General features: G+C 44.9%; 1 pseudogene; it reads left to right on the top strand.

The window, feature by feature from the left end:
• Positions 1-10,767: 10,767 nt before the first annotated feature.
• Positions 10,768-18,548, top strand: LOC106725101 (annotated as a pseudogene).
• The last annotated feature ends 543 nt before the right edge of the window (positions 18,549-19,091 follow it).

Below are 19,091 nucleotides of genomic sequence, written 5' to 3'. Positions count from 1 at the left end.
TTTCTGTTGTTGTTAATCCTCTCACCCGGGGATATTTTTTCATTGATTTTTAGGGAGAGTGGAAGATAGAGGGAAAGACAGAGAGAAACATCGATGTGAGAGAAACACATCGATTGGTTGCCTCCTGCACAAGCCCCGACCAGGGCCCCGGGCCGGGGAGGAGCCTGCAACCAAGGTATGTGCCCTTGATCAGAATTGAACACGGGACCTTGGTCCACAGGCCGACGCTCTATCCACTGAGCCTGAGCCAAACCAGCTAGGGAAAATGGTACTTTTAATAGGAGTGACATCCTCCCATGTGGTCACAGCTAGAAGCTATTCTCTGTTGTGCTATTGCAACTTTCCAGCCTGTGAATGCAAGTGGTGCAACAGTAACATTCAATCCTCGGTTTTCTTACCCTAATACCCCTCCTACCTTTGAAATCACAGAACATCAACCTACTTCCAAATTTCTCCTCTTTTCTCTCCACCAACACAAATCTCTGGAAGTCCCACATGCTTCCTTTACTGCTATCCCATATACTGTTGCTCTTCATCCCTCCATTTTAACTTTAATTTTTCTATTACATTTGACATTCTATATTATATTCGTTCCAGGTGTATAGCATAGTGGTTAGACTTTTATATCTTATGAAGTGATCTCCCTGATAAGTCTAGTACCCACCTGGCCCCATACATAGTTATTACAATAGTATTGACTATGTTCCCTATGCTGTACTTGAATCCTCATGACTGTTCTAGAACTGCCAATTTATACTTCTTAATCCCTTTACCTTTTACATCCAGTCCCCCACGTTCCCTCTCATCTGGCAACCCTCAGACCATTCTTTGTAACTATGAGTCTGTTTCTATTTTGTTTGTTTATTTTGTGTGTTTTTTTTAGATTCCACATATAAATGAAACCATATGGTATTTGTCTTTCTCTGTCTGATTTATCTCACTTAGTATAATATCTGTTAGCTCCAACTGTGCTGTTGCAAATGGTAAAATTTTATTCCTTTTTATGGCTGAGTAATGTTCCATTGTATATGTGTACCACTTCTATTTTATCCAGTTGTCTATTGATGGACATTTAGGTTGCTTCCATATCTTGGCTATTGTAAATAATACCGCAGTGAACAAAGGGATGCATATATCTTTTCTAATTAGTGTTTTAGATTTCTTCAGATAAATACCCAGGAGTAGAATGGCTGGGTCATGTGATAGTTCTATTTCAAATTTTTTGAGGGACCTCCATACTGTTCCCCAGAGTGGCTGCACCAATCTACATTCCCTCCAGCAGTGCACGAGGGTTTCCTTTTCTCCACATCCTCACCAATAGTTGTGGTTTGCTGATTTATTGATGATGGCCATTCTGAGAGGTGTGAGGTGATATCTCATTGTGATTTTAATTTGCAGTTCTCTGATGATTAGTGACTTTAAGTATCTTCACACACAGGCTTTTGCTCTTTAAGTTCCAACTTGGCTGTTGCTCAAGCCAATGGAGTCCCTCTCCACGTTGGCCCCTGGCCAGAGAATCCAGGTAATGTCTGCTCCCGACTGCTTCTGGGCTCCCGACTACCCTTCCATTCTCTGTGCCGCCATTCTGACTCAGACTCACACCAGGAAGGGAGATAAGAGATGACCCCTTGGAGGGCCAGCAACAGGACAACACAATTTGTGTAACAGCTCGTTGGATGACTTAATGGGCATAGTACTAACAACTTGGGTCAAGTAGACACTACTGATTTGCAAACCCCTCTACGCTAACCCTCAGGTCTTTAGTTGAATACAGTGCCCTTTGCCACACTTACCTTGTGCTCCTGCTGAATTATCTCCACTGCCTGGAGAAACCTACCTGTGGGAAATTTTTTTTCATCACACTCTTCCTCCGCCCAGCGCCCTTTTCCTGTCCCTCACCCAGTTCGCCAGGCGTGCTTCAAGTTATTTTCTCTAGAAACTCCCAGGTCTCTCTGAAAACACGGAGTGTGGTGAGCCCCCAGGAGGAAGCAGAGAGGGAACGTTTCCCGGTGCACAGCCAGGGACCAGCCTTTCTCACTTCTCTGAGGAGATGTATTTTCATAATGGAATATAAATATTTACATTCATTGTTTGTTCATTCATTTTGTGCTTTTGATTCCACATGTAAGTGAAGTCATATGGTGCTTGTCTTTCTCTATTTCACTTACAAAGCGGAGCGTCTTATATTCATCTAGCTTCCCGAGATGAAGCATAATTTACAGCAGTTCCTTGTCGAAACGTTTCATGTCAGTGTCAGACCTTTGACACTGAGAGAGAAGACAGAGTTTCTTACTATTGGCCAATCACTTGCCAAGCCATAGAAGGAGCATTCCAATCTATGGAAATTGAACCTCAAAGAGGGTCCTTACAAACAATCATAAAAGTAGCAGTTACCTTTTACTTGAAATGGATCAGACACTAGTTTATAGTCTGGGTGTTTGGTCTAGTCTTAAGAAAACACTTCACTTCTTTGTACATTTATATTTTTTAACAAACGCAGCAGGATTTCAATGGGAACAATAACTTTTATTATATATTTTATGTGGTTTTTTAAAAAACTTAATCTTTTTGTTCAACTCTAATGCAACATTTAAAATGTGATTTCAAATGGCTGGGAACAGTTTGAGCTGAGGAGGGTGACATCCAGGAAAGAACACATGGCCCTGGCTGGCGTGGTTCAGTGGTTAGAGCATTGCCTGGCGCATTCAGGTTTGATACCTGGTCAAGGGCACATACTTGGGTTGCAGGTTCGATCCCTGGCCCCAGTTGGTATACATGCAGGAGGCAACCAATGATGTGTCTCTCTCACCCCTCTCTCTTCTCTCTCTCTCTCTCTCCCCCCCACTTCCACTTTCTCTAAAAATCAATGGGGAAAATATCCTCAGGTGAGGATTAACAACAACCAAAAGAAAGAAAGAAAGAAAGAAAGAAAGAAAGAAAGAAAGAAAGAAAGAAAGAATTCAGGAATGTGTCTGGGACTCAGTGGTGGGAGAAGTTAAGACCCCTCCCCAATCCCCACTATGACACAACCTGGATGAGAGGAGTTTAACCCAAACCAAGTTAAATTCCCCGAATTAAGGAAAATTAAGGTTGTGGTGGAGAATGGATCGTGGACTAGAGGAAAAATAGCAAGATGTGAGAGAAGGGTTTGGTAGGCTGGGAGGCAGCGAGGGAGGGGCACATAGGACCTGAGGAGGTCGATCACAGCAACTTCCCCATGCTGTGCTTATCCAAGAAACTGGAGAAGTCTGATTGCCGGAAATGTCCAATTTTTAATATTAAGTTGTTTGTTATCTTGTGCTTTGCTGTATTCCATTTGGCAGCCTCTTGGTGGCCTTTGGGGGAAGTTTAAGAAAGCAGGGCAGGGCAGGGCCTGTCGTAGAAGAAAACTGAGGGCAAGAAGAGCACGTCAGCCGGCAGATGGGGCGGCGAGGGGTGGGAATGATTCCAGAGAGAACAGTGACAAATGGGAGGCTAAACCTTCCAGTATCCTCCAAAAATCTTAGAAGAGAGGATTTCCACAATCGGAGGGAGGGGGTAACACAAGGCATTCCATTAGGGGTATAGAAGTAACAGCTGAACCTTAGCTGGTTTTGCTCAGTGGATAGAGTATCAGCCTGCAGACTGAAAGGTCCCAGATTCGATTCTGGTCAAGGGCACTTACCTCAGTTGCAGGTTCAATCCTGGCCCTAGTCGGGTTGAGTGTGGGAAACAACCAATTGATGTGCCCCTCTCATATCAATGTTTCTCTCTCTCTCAGTCTCTCCCGCTCCATTCCACTCTCTCTAAAAGATCAATGGAGCCCTAGCTGGTTTGGCTCAGTGGGTAGAGCATCGGCCTGCGGACTGAAGGGTCTCAGGTTCAATTCCGGTCAAGGGCACATGCCCAGGTTGCAGGTTCGATCCCCAGTAGGGGGCGTGCAGGAGGCAGCCCATCAGTGACTCTCTCATCATTGATGTTTCTATCTCTCTCTCTTCCTCTCTGAAATCAATAAAAATGTATTTTAAAAAAATCAATGGAAAAATATCCTTTCGTGAGGATTAACAAAACAATTATCAACCAGCAGAGCCCAGAGGCTGAAAAGCCTGAAGATCTCAGGTACTGATATCTCACACCTACATGTAGCCACAGTCCAAATCCAATGGTAGGCCAAAAATAACGAAAATATTTGAAAATAATGTTTTATTACTATAAAAAAGTTTAAGTAATGAGGGCCGTGATTGTTTAATCACTGGGGTGTGTAATCTCAACTTTATAAAATGTATGAAAGCTGGAGTATTTTTAAGTTGATGAAATCATAGCTACATTCCTTATTTTGGATGACTCACAGTTTCTTTACAGAAGCTGAACATTGTTCTTATAGCAGCCAGCACTGGAGTTTCTCTTTGGTTGAAAACTTAATTATTTTTTGGTCATTTAAGGTGAAGAAGGAGAAGCCCTGGGGCATGGTCTAAAAGAGCCTATAAAACAGATAGTTTTAAATCGTTCCACAAGAAAAGGAAAAGGAAAAGGAAAAGGAATGTGGGAATGGCAATGAGAGAGACAGGGCAGGAAGGAGGAAGTGATGTGGACTGAAGAACTCAGAAGGATGGAAGTGGATAAAAACGGTGCGTTAGTTCATCTGTGTCTGTATCACAAAGTATCCCAAAACTTAGTGGCTTAAAAGAAAAAAGGATTATCTCATAGTTTCTGTGGGTCAGGAATCTGGGTGCTGCTTGCTCGGTGCCTCTGGCTCCAGGTCTCTTAGGAGGTTTCTGTCCATGTGTTGGTGGGAGCTCAGGTCTTGGGTGAAAACTCAGTGGCGGAGGGTCTGATTCTGGGCTCACTCACACAGTTGCTGGTAGGATTTGGTTCTTGAGGGCTACTGGGCTGTGGTGTGTGCCTCTCACAGCACAGAGCAGCTCACTACGTGGCTAGCTTTCTTTAGACTCAGCAAGTGAGAGAACGCGCCCAGGACAAAAGCCATAGCCATCCTGTAACCTAATCATGTAAGCGGCATCCATCGCTCCTGCCAAACTCTTTGCTAGAAAATGACAGGTCACCTTACCCAGCCCACATGGAAGGGGAGGGCATTATACAGGGGCATGAATACCAGGGGGTAGGGATCACTGGGGTTATTTGGAGGCTATCTACCAATGAGAAATCCTCAGTGGAAGTGTGGCTGGGGTTATTTTAAGAGCAAGAATCTTGACTATTGAACTTTCGCTTGTTATAGAGCTGCTGCAGCCTCTTAAACATCAAAACTGACTCTGGCACCCTCCCTCGATTGCTGGAAGATTGACCCAGAAGAGGTGGGGTAGGGTGGTGAATAGAGTTGGAAATTACCCCAACTTTGATATTTCGTCGTCTCATTCTGCCATTCCTGTATCCTGAGTCCTTTCAGAGCATCCCACTTTTTGTGCCCATGATTCTATCAGTTTTGCTAGGCCACTGGAATTCTGTAACCAAGCATTAAAAACCGTTAAAAATATTATTCATCTTTTTCTAAAACATCTATTCTTTGTGCGAAAGTAATTTTTCAAAGAGCTACAAAAATTGGGTAGTTATTGACAAAACAAATAATCAACCCCTAAATAAATTTAGAATAAAAGCTACTTAATCCTAACAGGAAAGGAAAAACCCCAAATGTACATATAAACAATGCATACCTTTTAAAATGTCTAAAACCATTTACTCCTCTATTTAAACAATACTTGTCTTAATTGTATCTTTTTATTTTTATTTATTTTTAATATATTTTTATTGATTTCAGAAAGGGAGAGGGAGAGAGAGATTGAAGCATCAATAATGGGAATCATTGATCAGCTGCTTCCTGCACGCCCCCTACTGGGGATGGAGCCCACAACTCGGCATGTGCCCGTGACTGGAATCGAACCCAGGACGCTTCAGTCCACAGGCTGATGCTCTATCCACTGAGCCAAAGCAGCTAGGGCTAATTGTGTATTTTTAAAATTCCCTCTGATTTTCAGGGCAAAATTTAAACGATTTTAAATTCAAAAGATGTCATCTCATCCCTGCCTTGTCCCGTGACTTGATTAATTACATTGTTTAATCAGCTAAAACATCATCCATCCTAAGAAACCCAGTTTCCATTAGCCTCTATCTTGATCTGTTGTGTCCCAAGGCCACATTACAACAGATTCTTGGTAATCTGAATATCAAAATGCTCCTAGATAACTGGAAGAAAAAAAAAGACACACCAGCCCGGCCAGAGTGGTTCAGTGGTTGAGTGTTGACTTCAACTCCTCGTCAGGGCACATGCCCAGGTTGTGGGCTTGATCCCCAGTAGGGGGTGTGCAGGAGGCAGCCGACCAATGATTCTCTCTCATTTCATCATCATCATTGATGTTTCCATCTCTCTCTCCCTCTCCCTTCTTCTCTGAAATCAATAAATATATATTTTAAAAAAACAAAAACACCAGTGAGTAGAATTTCTTGCATCCACCAAATGAGCTCTCCGGGGGGAAAACAGCAAAAAACAAAACAAAAACAACAACAAAAAGGCCACGAGGCTGGAGCTCGATGTTGACATTATCGAAGCACAGTATGGCCTATCCTGCTCCCTGGTGTTCGATGATGTTGTCCTCAGGTTTCCAAAGTTCTAAAAATAAATTAATATGCATAAGAAGAGGGGGTTTCAAACACGAGAACCATGGTATGATAGCACATCATAGAATCGCATCTAGCAGAGCGAAGCACAAAGAGGAAAGAAAGTAAACCAGCTCCTACTCCCAGCAGTTAGAGGTGACACGCAGTGTGGCCTGCTCACCCTCGCCAGCGACCGTTCTCTCTGAAAGTGGGTTTGGTAGCACACAAAGGCGCTGTCTGCCCTTATCTAAGCCACCTGAACTAGCTCAAGTAACCATGGGTATTCGTTCTCGTCCCTCCTCCAGAGCAGGGGAGCTGAGAACAGACCTGGCCTCTGTTTCAGACGGAAGTCATCCACCCTTTTGTGCAGCCACACGGGGCGGGAGGCCAGCCCCCCTGAGCCTGTGACCAGCCCCCCCCCTGGCTCGGCCGGCTTCTGAGCCCGGCGTGCGGGGTGCGCTGGAATGTTGGGCAAGGCCCGTGCAGTGAAACGCGTCATTGTGCGGAGCATGTTCCCACGTCCAACACTCAAAATGTTCAGTTCCCTGGAAAATGTTCCAAAGACGTTTCACTGTATTAGGCTTTGTCTTCTCATCTTTCACAAAGGCCGTCGGCCCTCCGTTCAGAAGGGGCTGGCCTTTCCATGGGCATTTCTGTTGGCCCCGAGCCCCGCAGACGAGAGTCACAGTCACTGGGCCACGGAGGAGAAAGGCCGGGGGCGGAGGTAACACGCCGCAATGTTTGCCCCCACGGTCACCGTGCAGAAGGACCCTGGAATGAAAATGCGTATCTGTTTGTTTTTGAAGATATGGCCAAAGACATTTGTTTGCAGTGATCGTTAATAATTGTTTTTGAAAAGTGAAATAATTGACCACATGATAAAGAGTTTGAAATTATTTAAAGTCAGAATATAAAGCATAAGCTTTTAGGTTGAAATCTGTGATTTGAATGATTTAAAATACAGATGTCAAACTGTTGAATGTCAGATATGGGCATTATACTTAGAAATGACCAATCACTAATTTTCACAGAAAGAAAATAAAAGAGCGTTCTGATTATTGTAAATTTACAACAACAACAAAAGATAGGGATTTCTGCAAAATCACTGTCAAGAAAAATAAAGTAACACCAATTGGTCACACCTGGGTGGATTCTGCCTTCAGTACAGATTAGCTTATTTCTTTTAATTTAAATAAATAAGAAGGCACAGCTAGGCCGATTAAGCTTTTGTTTTTCTTTCACTGCACAGAAGTCTAAGTCATCTTTATTGATTTTCTGAAAGCAGCACATTGAGTAGCTTTGAAAATTATTGAGAGAATGTCAGAAAGAAGCTTGAAATGCATAGATGATATCAAGATACTCAGAGACTGATGAAAGGATGGGATGCCAACCAAGAGATTTTAAACACAGTCACTTGTTTAATCCCAAGGTAAGACTTTTAGTCAACTTTTTTTGAAGGTATTCTTTAGAGTGTTCTGATTTTTTATGATTCTTTTGGGAGTATTAGTCACTTGTTCTCATTTTTTTTTTCTATGAGGTCAGGATCTACTTAAAATTTATTTAAAAGCCACACAAAATTTGTGTCTGAAAAATAGGGTTCTACTTCCACGGATATCCCAAATGTAGACTGCATTATATCACTGATGGTTAGCTGTCACAGAAGAGATCAAAGTAAATCTGATAGTGGAGAAGTCTTGGTAGGAAATGGGCATTGAGGTAAAGGCTACTTTTGATTCTTAGAATTAAAAATTTTTAATAAATATAAGGTGATTTTCTTTCCACCTGAGGATATGTTTAGAGAGAGGAAGGGAAAGAGAGTGAGAGAGACAGAGAGCGAGAGAAACATCAATTGGTTGCATAGGTACACACCAGGCCAGGAATTGAACCCTGGAACCTTTTGGTATACAGGCCGGTGCTTCAACCAACTGAGCCACCCGGCCAGGGTGATCTAAGGTGATCTTTTGATAACACATCAAGTAACTTGGACATTATTTTTAAAATTGCATCTTGCTAAAAGACACTCCTCAGTGTCAGCACAATTCTCTGGCCCTGTACTGCTTTTTTTCTGACCCAGTTGGGGAAGCAGTGAAAGTGAAGTTAATGTGGCATGGATCAAACCTCTCTTATTCTGAGAGCATCTGGATCTCATTCTTCTTACTGGGTAGTATTACCATTGTTCTGCCTTATTTTTTGACTGTTTGTGTGTACGGGTAACCCAGCAGGCTTGACAAGAGGGAAGACAGGTGTGACTACCTAACTTTGGTGTTGGCCTGCTGAACTGAGTGGGAGAGGGAAGTGCTAGTATTTTTAATAAATATGTATGAAATACATGGCAGTATGAGTATTATATTAAAAGGGGGATGGGGGAAAGGGAGTGTGAGTTAGGAGGAAGGATCACTGTCTACAGTAATTGAATCCTCCAGCCTCAGAGAGCCATAAGATTAGATAAATATAAACACTGTTTTATTGCTTAAAATCTTAAAGATACAAAGAGCATTTTCTTACAGAAACATAAAAAAAGTGGCCATACAACAGGGTAACATAGGGTTTTAGTAAATGTGGTTTGAATTATGTTCAGATGAATACAAAGGGACATGTTTTCTGGAAGAAGTGTCTAAGATATTTTTTAATTGCTTAAAACAGTTTACGATTTGATATAGGCTTTGTGGGGGAGCTTCATTCTTCTTGCAAATCTAATAGCACTAGACTGTAAGCTGCTCAAAAGAAAATGCAACATCCCTCCTCTCCCTGTCTCCCCGCCCCCCACCCCGAACCGTGCCTGCTACTTTGTACACAATAGGAGCTAAGAAATACTGTTGCCTGAATTACTAACGCATAACAGTCTAAAGCACTTTCATTACCAAATGAGAGCATTTACACTGCGGTTAGTCCCCAAATCTCTTGCTGCTCATTTATGAAATCCTATCTGCCACGAGATGTAACATCTACTTAGAACAATGAAAATAGAATATCTTTCTTGTAGTCCGTCATTCTCCTTCTGCCGTGGATTTGTTTCCATGATAGCAGACACATTTGCCTTGTTGTCATTGCTCAGGACAGTAAAACGGCCTGGGTTTGTCAGGAGAGATGTGTATCCAGCTGTGTGCCGCAATACAGTACACGATGGGCATGTTTATCGCCGTTGCTTCGTGGCCGATTACTCTCTATTTCATTACTGTGTAATATGTACTATGAGTGCCATCGGCTCCATTCTTTCCTCTCCTTCATGGGCAGTGCCTGTGCCTGGTGCTTCCAGATCCTTCCTTGCTCCCCCTTTCCAACCGCCGTGCTCCCCAGCTGTCTCCTATCTAGCTCATCCCAGTCTAGGATGCTAAACAAACAAACAAATAAAACAAGTTTCCCTTGCGGCATTTAATTTCCAAAGTCCCCAAAGAAAAGTGAGAGTGACGCAGATGAAGGGAGGTAGACAAAGGAGATAAGGACTCCAGGGGCAGATATGCCGATCAGATGAGTCTCATGGGGAGAGAGGATGAGGAAGGGGGTGCAGACATGACCGGCACCTCCTTTGTACTTTCTGTGAATAACCCTGGAAGGAGCCAGGTACGCAGACAGACTGCAGGCTGAAGTCTCACAGTGGTGGCCAGTGGTTTAGTGCTCACACTGTTTTGATTGCTTTTCCTTTTCAAATGCCCCGATATTCAAACAGCAGACTTCATGTACAAATGTAAATGTCCAGCTACTCGAAAAGCTGGAAGACCTGGCCTCACCTTCCTGCATGGCAGCGGTTGGCTAGAGCTGAGCAGAGCTTCCTGCACCCCATGGTTTAAGGAGGCCCTGAAACACACACACACACACACACACACACACACACACACACACACACCTCTTCCACACAATAACAGATTTATCTGCCCAGATGTCACAGGCTGAGGCTGCCCAGTCGTGCAGGTAAAACAGACTGAAAGTGGCGAAAAGTGCCACACACACACACACACACACACACACACATACCTCTTGCACACAATAACAGATTTATCTACCCAGATGTCACAGGCTGAGGCTGCCCGGTCGTGCAGGTAAAACAGACTGAACGTGGCAAAAAGTGTTGGATTTAGAACTCAGCGCCTCCACTCACTTCGTTGCCGTCTAGCGGTGAGCCTCACTCTTCCCTTCTGTAGATGGGGAGGGGGTGCTGCTCTCTGCCCTCACCGGGTCGTCATGGGATCAAGCCTGGATGGACCTGGAGAGCGTTATGCTGAGTGAGATAAGGCAGTCAGGGAAACACAAATACCATATGATTTCACTTATATGTGGAATCTAATGAACTAAATAAACAAGCAAACAAAATGGAAGCAGACTCATAGATACAGAAAACAGACTGACAGCTGTTAGAGGGGAGGAGGTTGAGGGATAGGGTGTCAAAGGTGAAGGGATTAAGCAACAAACAAACAAACAACAACAACAAAACCATCTTATAGACACAGACAACAGTATGATTACCAGAGAGAGAGGGGTGTGGGAGGAGGTAGAAGAGGGTAAAAGGTGGTATAAATGGTGATGGAAGGAGACTTGACTTGGTGTGATGAACACACAATACAGAATACAGATGATGTATTACAAAATAGTACACCTGAAGCTTATATAATTTTATTAACCAATGTCACCCCAATAAATGTAATAAAATTGTAAAAGTATTTTTCTTTAAAAAATGATTGAACTGAAAGTACTGAGTACCCACTCTGTTGCACGTTTTTGTTGATCATTCCTTTGGGTTGTGTTATCCATTCTGTGAAATCTTTTAAAATACAAATAGGCGTGGGTGTAATGTAGCGATTTAGGTATGCATACCGGCACCTGGGAGAACGCGAAGAGGGCCAAGGCCAGTCAGGGGTCCTGCAGGACCCAGCACCTCACACGCTGGGTTCCCCTAGCCCACATCTTCCTGCTTCAGGCTGCCTCCAGGGACCTAGTGTGGTTCCTGAAAGTCCAGGGTGTCTTCTGTGTCTGAGTTCCTCTTCACGCCCCACCATTTAAGCCATTCCGGGGAGATATGGAGCACAGTGCTCCCGTTCCTGGGGTCCACTCCCAGCAGACTGAAGCCTTGGGTGACACAGGACAAGCCACAGAGGTTTTCTCTTCCTTCCTCCCTCCCTCCCTCCCTTTCTTCCTTCCTTCCTTCTTTCCTTCCTTCCTTCCTTCCTTCCTTCCTTCCTTCCTTCCTTCCTTCCTTCCTTCCTTCCTTCCTTCTCTTCAATTAGAAATGAATCTATACTTTAGTAGTTCCTATTCCAGTTTATCATCATTCCAGCTCAACTCTGCCTTTAAAATTCCTATAATAATAATCTTCCCTCCCATGCTCATCCCTCCCCCCAGTGACATGGATGCAGGACACGCAGCCCTGACTCCTAACTATTCCGAGAAGCCGGATCCTGGGCCCGTGTTCTTACAAGCCCATCTGCTCCCCCCCCCCTCCCCCGGTCCCATCTTCCCCCACAGCACACTCACACTTTCCCTGTCACCTCTTGTGCTAACACCTCTCTCCAGGCCACTTCCCTCCCCAGAACACGGACGCAGGCTCCCTCCTGTCCCCGCTGCCCTGCTCACAGAAAGCTGCTGGGTCCCACATTCTTTCCTGGAGGGCGGGCAGCTACAGAAGAACATTTCACACGTGATGGAAAACCACGGGAGACTGAAGGTTTGAAAGCCTTGTTTGTAGAGGAGAGAGGCCGCCTGCCTGCCTGCCTCTGCCGTCCAGCTGAGTTGCTGAACCATAGAGCCCGTCTGGCCTCCTTGCTGTAGGGACTGATGTCTGTCAGGGTCTTATTCCCTAGCCCCTCCCACCCTGCCCTCCCCACTCACATGGAACATGTTTCAAAATGCAATAACCTCTACAGCCTGCACTCTGTTCCCACTGGAATCGGCATTTTTAATCCTTGAAGACGGTATTGAGCAGCAGGCTAAGGCATCTCCGTGTAGCTTACTCCCCTGGCCCAAGGCTTCCATGAGCAACCCTGCCTATCAGAGCGCCGCCCCCCGCCCCCAGACAGTGTGAGTTTGCCTGAGAGCACATTGAAAGCCATCCAAAACATTGAGGTCTAGGGTCAAAGCATTTGGGTGCTTTTCTAATTCAGGAGAGATCCTGAGGGTGCCTTAGACCTCCTTAATGAAGGGCACATTCTCAGGAAAAATGGGCAGCATTCAGTTGGAAGGTAAGCAAGCTTGACCCCCTACTGTATGTGTATGGGTGGTGTGGCCTTTGGGACAAATGACAGGACGTGGGGTGCTCTCTCGTGCTCCGACCACACTACCTGACTCTCTCCTTTTCTCCTCCCTTTTGAGAATTTCCAAATGACGTAGGAAACCGAAGGTAAGCAAGCTTGACCCCCTACTGTATGTGTATGGTTGGTGTGGCCTGTGGGACAAATGACAGGACGTGGGTGCTCTCTCGTGCTCCAACCACCCTACCTGACTCTCTCCTTTTCTCCTCCCCTTTGAGAATTTCCAAATGACGTAGGAAACCAAACCATGTGAGTAAAACACAGCATCCGGAAGCTTTAGCGTTTGTGGTATCTGCTGCCACAAAGAATGAAAAAAAAAATCTTGAAGGGTGATATTTATATGGTGAGTGTGGATAGCAATTATGTTCTGATCGGGTTCTGAATTTCCAGGTGGATAGTAGAGGAGTTGTGTGTGTGTGTGTTTTGGGGGGGGGGGTCCTAACCTCCTCCAGCCCCTGCCCCCCAGGACTGCATTTTTCAAGCAAAGAATAAAGGAAGCTTTTTTTATTTCTTTCTTCCTTTCTTTCTTTCTTTTTTTTTTTTTTTTTTTTTTTTTTTTGCAAAGGTTGGCTTCCAGCTCCCATTGTAAATTTATGCCCCTGACACTGACAATACGTTACTCGCACCTGTGTCAGACAGGGGCGGAGCGGCTTGTCTCAGCTTAGGCTTCACCAGGCTCACAGTGATAACCAATGTTCCGACACCTCCCCCCTTCCCCATTCCTCATTTCCTTGTTCGCCCCCAGAGGTATGTGTATTTCATTTTAAAGTGCTTAGAGACTACAGCAATATGCGCTATATAAATAATAAATGGAATGCAATCGAATTGGAAAAGTCTTGGACCCCTGATTTTGGCTTACCTCCCAAAACAAACAGATTCAGACATGCGAAAGCTGCTTCTTCCACAGGCTGGGGTTTATTTTTCTCTCCCTTTCTCGGGACTGTCATTTCATATACTTATGGGAATCCTGGTGTGCCTGTTCGGAGGTTAGGGGAAGTTCACAGCCTTCCATCTCTATTGTTCACGGTGGATGGGCTCAACGTGGAATTTCCCTGCCTATGGGATACAATGAATAAAGTCAGGGAAGGGAGACCAGTGGGGAAAGGGTGGCGTCTAATAGGATGGGATCAAACAAAACCAACAATAAGCAGGTGCTTACTTTGTACCAGGCATTGTGCTTGGGATACAAAGGACATTGAGAAACGAGCTCCATTTCCAAAAGACAAGCGAGGCGCCTTGTACAGTTCTCACATGCAGCCAAGTATGATGGGTGATCCGAGGAAGGCGGTGGCCTAGGGGAAGGAGTGCATTTCATTCCAGAAAGGCTTCCTACTTGGGTCTTAGGTGGGATTTTGGAGACGTGAAGGACAAGCATTTGATGGAGAGAATGAATGAGCGGAGGTATAGAAACAGAAAAGCAACAGTGGGTGTGGGGAACCCATGGCGGCGGGGTAAAGAGGCGGAGCCCAGGTTGAAGAGGAATGAAAGGAAGGCAGTCACTTCAGGAGGTCCTTCCTTCTGGACGCTTCCTAATGGATTCTCACCTGATCGTCTACACAGCCTGGTGAAATGGACACTATCCTTCTCACTGTGCACGTAAGCAAACTGGAGGGTGAAGTATCAGCACAGGCTGGGACGTGAACCCGGGCCTTCTGAGTGCTTCCTAATGGATTCTCACCTGATCGTCTACACAGCCCGGTGAGATGGATACTATCCTTATCCACGTAAGCAAACTGGAGGGTGAAGTATCGGCACAGGCTGGGACGTGAACCCGGGCCTTCTGAGCCTGCGACCAGTGCTCGGTTACTGCTGTCCATATGCCCTTTCCATGGCCTCAGAGCCAGGACTCAGGGTTTGGGACTTCCTTATGGACAGTAGGAGCCACTGAAGACGCTTTCAGGAGGGGAGAAATACAGCCAGGCCAGAAAAGAGAATCTTCTCCAATACGCTCAATTCCTACGTGTATGAAAGGGCCTCAGAGCAAGGGTGCAGATGGGACAGTCGGCAGGCAAGGGGCAGCGCTCATTTCCTGACTGCCCTTTTAATGTATCTGATCTATTTAATAATCTGGTAGAAGATTCTAGATCATTCTCTAATAACCAGAAGTTCATCGAATGTTTAAAGTAACCTGATGTGTGCAGCAGCTGAGGTGACTTCCCCGCTCTTTGTTTGGTTTTCAAAGGATGAATTACATTAAAGGCACCGAGTCCAAACTTAGTGCAAATTAAAGTCACTGAAACATTCGGCGCCAGAGCACTCGTGCGAGGCTGGTGATGGAGGAGTTGGGAGAGTCATTGGGAAAAGTAATTTGGAATTAGAGACCAAGTCCTACAAATGTTACTTTTTGGAAATTTGGAAACCTGTGTAACCCAACGTGTTTATTTTCTCATTATATAATTATAGAAAATAAACAAAAATTGTTGTATTCCCTTAATAAAATATTGTACATTTATTAAAATAGAAGATATCAGCACCAGGTCAGACTATGGAAAATTTATAATGTAATGTTACATGAAAAAAAAATTGAGTATATGATTATAGTTTTTTTTTAAAAAATCTGCATATGTATTAGTAACTACAGGAGAAAAATATAAAAAATGGTTATTGTATTGACTTGCACTTTTTTTTCTTTAAAATTCTGGTCCTCTTGTTTTGACCATTTTCTAAGGGTATTATTTTCTAAATGTCATGGTTGTAGACAGAGGCAATGAGGGTGAAAGGGGACAGGAAACCCATTACCAAGAACAGTAGTATCAAACCACAATCAATGCTTTTTACTCTAAGTACTAGCAAAGGAAATACAGTTGTTTGTTTTATCAAACCAGAAATGCTTGGTATTGACTGCAGGGAACACATAGAACTTCTTTTTTAAAATATACGCTTTGTATCTGTAATCAGGAAAACATCCCCTTTATTTTTTTCAGTTGCAGATGCCTTCATCTGTCTGAATAGGTTTATTAAGGGCAGCCCTGCCTAAAGGCAAAGAAATGGACAAGAATGTTAAAGTCTCTTTTAGGGGCACAATTCTATGACTATCATCCTAGACATTCACAGCTATTACAGAATAAAGAAAATAAATAGCTGTAAAGGAAATAATGGAAGCATGGCTAAGAGTGCTTTCTCTCTGGTTAAAAACATAATTACAGTATGGAGGGAAATATACCTTTCTTAACTGGCACATTATAAAAATGTAATAATATAAGAATAACTGAAATAATAACGAATAATACTTTACAAGGTATTTTCACACCCATTACCTTTGCAGTTTTATATAAAGTACCATATTGGTCCACAAATGACTATAATGCCTTGAATTTGCCTTCCCACTTTAATTATAGGATAATCATTATGATGAAATTGCAATAGTTAAAAAAAATCTAAGTGCAGATGTCATTGTGATAGGTACTTTCCAGAATAATACATCTTGAACATAGACCTAATCTGTGAGAGTTTATGTTCTAAAATGGATAGCGTGGATGGAGACATATATCAGAGGACAGACAGCTCAGTAAGATGAAGGAAAAAGAGAGAAAAGACAAAGGCATGACTTGGAGAGAACTGCCAGTAGACACACATGAGTCTCAAATACAATACAGGTTCTCACTTCCCTATGCTTTAAAGTTCTGTAAATGGCTGGCGGTTGAGTCTATCAAAAAAATAGGTATAATTTTGATTAATTCACCCTGGACAGTTATTGTTGTGTTAAGCTGTTGTCTTTTTTTTTTTTTTTATCCTCACCCAAGGGTATTTTTTTCATTGATTAGAGAGAGTGGAAGAGAGAGGGAAAGACAGAGAGAAATATCGATGTGAGAGAAACACACTGATTGATTGCCTCCTGCATGTGTCCCATCCAGGGTCCGGGGAGGAGCCTGCAACTAAGGTATGTGCCGTTGACAGGAATCGAACCTGGGAGCCTTCAGTCCGTGACTACAAAGGAAACTGTTACAATTGAAGATCATTTAACAATAAAAAAATAAAAAGGGCACATTTTCTGAATAGTTGTATCTAGAAGGAGCTGCCAACACGTGAACATCTGAGGGTTTCTGGAAGCGCGGAGAGATGGCCCTGTAGTCACCCTGGGATTCAGTCCTGTGCAAAGCAAACCAGCAGCATCACCTCTCCCCGATTGGTTGAGATTATTCTTTGTCACAGACCCCAGAAAACAAGTTTTTCTCGTCTACATCCTAAAACTTGAATGTGAATCTAAGAATAATAAAATATGGGGTCAAGTATTTTTAACATAGGGTAGAAGTTGATAAGAGCTGATTTTAAAATGCAGATGAGTTTTGTGAACAAACATTGTGGGGTGGATAATGTCTGAGCAGGGAGGGGAGGCCATCACTGGGTTAAATAAGGACACATAGCGGACTGGCTTCCCAGAGATGGGCAGGGGGCGGACGTGGTGGGTTCTTCCCCCTGAGTATACAGATGCTGTGTGCCTGGCGCTAGAAGCTGACCTCAGAGATTCTTTGGGGTGAGAAAAAGCACCGAGAGCACGCATGAGAGTGTTCTCCAGTCATGCCGAGGCCCAGTGCAGATCCGAGGGGAGGCAGAGGGGCCCCGGTGCCCAGCCACAGCACAGCGAATCCTGCCATAGGTGGGCTGTGCAGACTCTTGCCAGACCTGACCGTTGAGCTCAGGGCACCCACCAGCTCTGGGTGGGCCAAGTTAATATCCGGGAGGAATCAAGTATGTTCTGAAGTTGCCATGAGAGGGACCAAGACAGATTTCTAATTTTACCAGCCAGGCCAGAGAAGGGAATGAACTCGGGAGGGGGAACTCTAGTGAGGAGTCCAATGACCAGGATGGGACCAAAAAGGACACCAACTCAGAGGCCGTATGGGGGGAGTAGGGCACGCTTCCCAGTCAGTCCCACACGGAGACGCACACTGATTCCCGTTGGGGATCTTCGTCTTGCTGCCCACGTCAGAACTGGAGCGCAGCTGAGCCTCCAGCGGTGTCAGGGGACCAGCACCCGGCAGGTGAAATCCACTCTCAGAGGAGCTGGAACCCGAAGCCCAACGATCGGACCTGGGGGCTAAGTAGGAAGGAATCTCATTCTCCCAGACATTGGAAGAGGCCTAAGAGTAATGGTGGTTTAAAGGGGGAATAGTGGGCGGAGGTGGCGTAGAATAGGAAGATAAAGCATCTTCAGGCTTTCTCGGCTTTCAGCTCAGAAGAGGCTTAGGTGCAATTTTCTTCGGTCGTCCAAAATCCGGGTTCATCCGAAACCACCTGCCTCGAAGTCCTATACCTGAAGGGGACTGGTGGGGGAGTGGGTGCCACGTCTGCCCTGACCCCCAAGATCGGCCCCCTGGGCCTGTCTCCAAAAAAGGCTGGTGATGACGTTGCTAAAGCAACTGGTGACTGGAAAGGTCCGAGGATTACAGTGAAACTGACCCTTCAGAACAGACAGGCCCAGCTGGAGGCAGTGCCTTCTGCCTCTGCCCTGATCACCGAAGCCCTCAAAGGATCGCCAAGAGACAGAAAGAAGCAAAACAAAACAAAACGAAACACGAAGCACAGTGGGAATATCACTCTTGATGAGGCTGTCAGCATTGCCCGACAGATGCGGCACCGACCTTCAGCTAGAGAACTCCCTGGAAGCATTAAAGCGATGCTGGGACTGCCCAGTCTGTGGGCTGCAATGTTGATGGCCGCCACCCTCATGACATCATAGATGGCATCAACAGTGGTGCGGTGGAATGCCCAGCTAGTTAAGCACTACAAAGGAAACTGTTACAATTGAAGATCATTTAACGATAAAAAAAGGGGGGGGTGCATTTTCTGAATAGTTGTATCTAGAAGGAGCTGCTACCACGTGAGCATCTGAGGGTCTCTGGAAGCGCGGAGAGGTGGCCCTGCAGTCACCCTGGGATTCAGTCTTGTGCAAAGCAAACCAGCAGCATCACCTCTCCTCACGACATTCCTAACCACAGGCAAATGCCACTCCCAAGGCCCTTTCATAGAGTCGTATCTAGTGTATATCCAAATACGTGGACTGTGCTGGAGAAGTGGTGGGGAAAGGAATACAACCAGACAACATTAGGAAAAAGCCAGGGCCCTGAACTTGGGTCTCTGCTGGGCGAATCTCACTACTCCTCGTGCCCTCAGAGCTGTGTCTCCCACCCTCACTCCGGTTCTGTGGAAGCTGGCCCCGGGCCTGTGTGTGTCTCCCTGCGCCCTCGGAACCTTCGGGCCTGACACCCTGAGGCCTCACTACTTCCCCAAACACAGACACCTGCCTCACCCTGAGCCTGGGGA

This window comes from Myotis brandtii, unplaced genomic scaffold (genome assembly GCF_000412655.1).
Source record: "Myotis brandtii unplaced genomic scaffold, ASM41265v1 scaffold136, whole genome shotgun sequence".
NCBI classification, from domain to species: domain Eukaryota; kingdom Metazoa; phylum Chordata; class Mammalia; order Chiroptera; family Vespertilionidae; genus Myotis; species Myotis brandtii.
The sequence above is the reverse complement of the archived record's forward strand: the minus strand, read 5'-3'. Positions and strand labels throughout refer to the sequence as shown.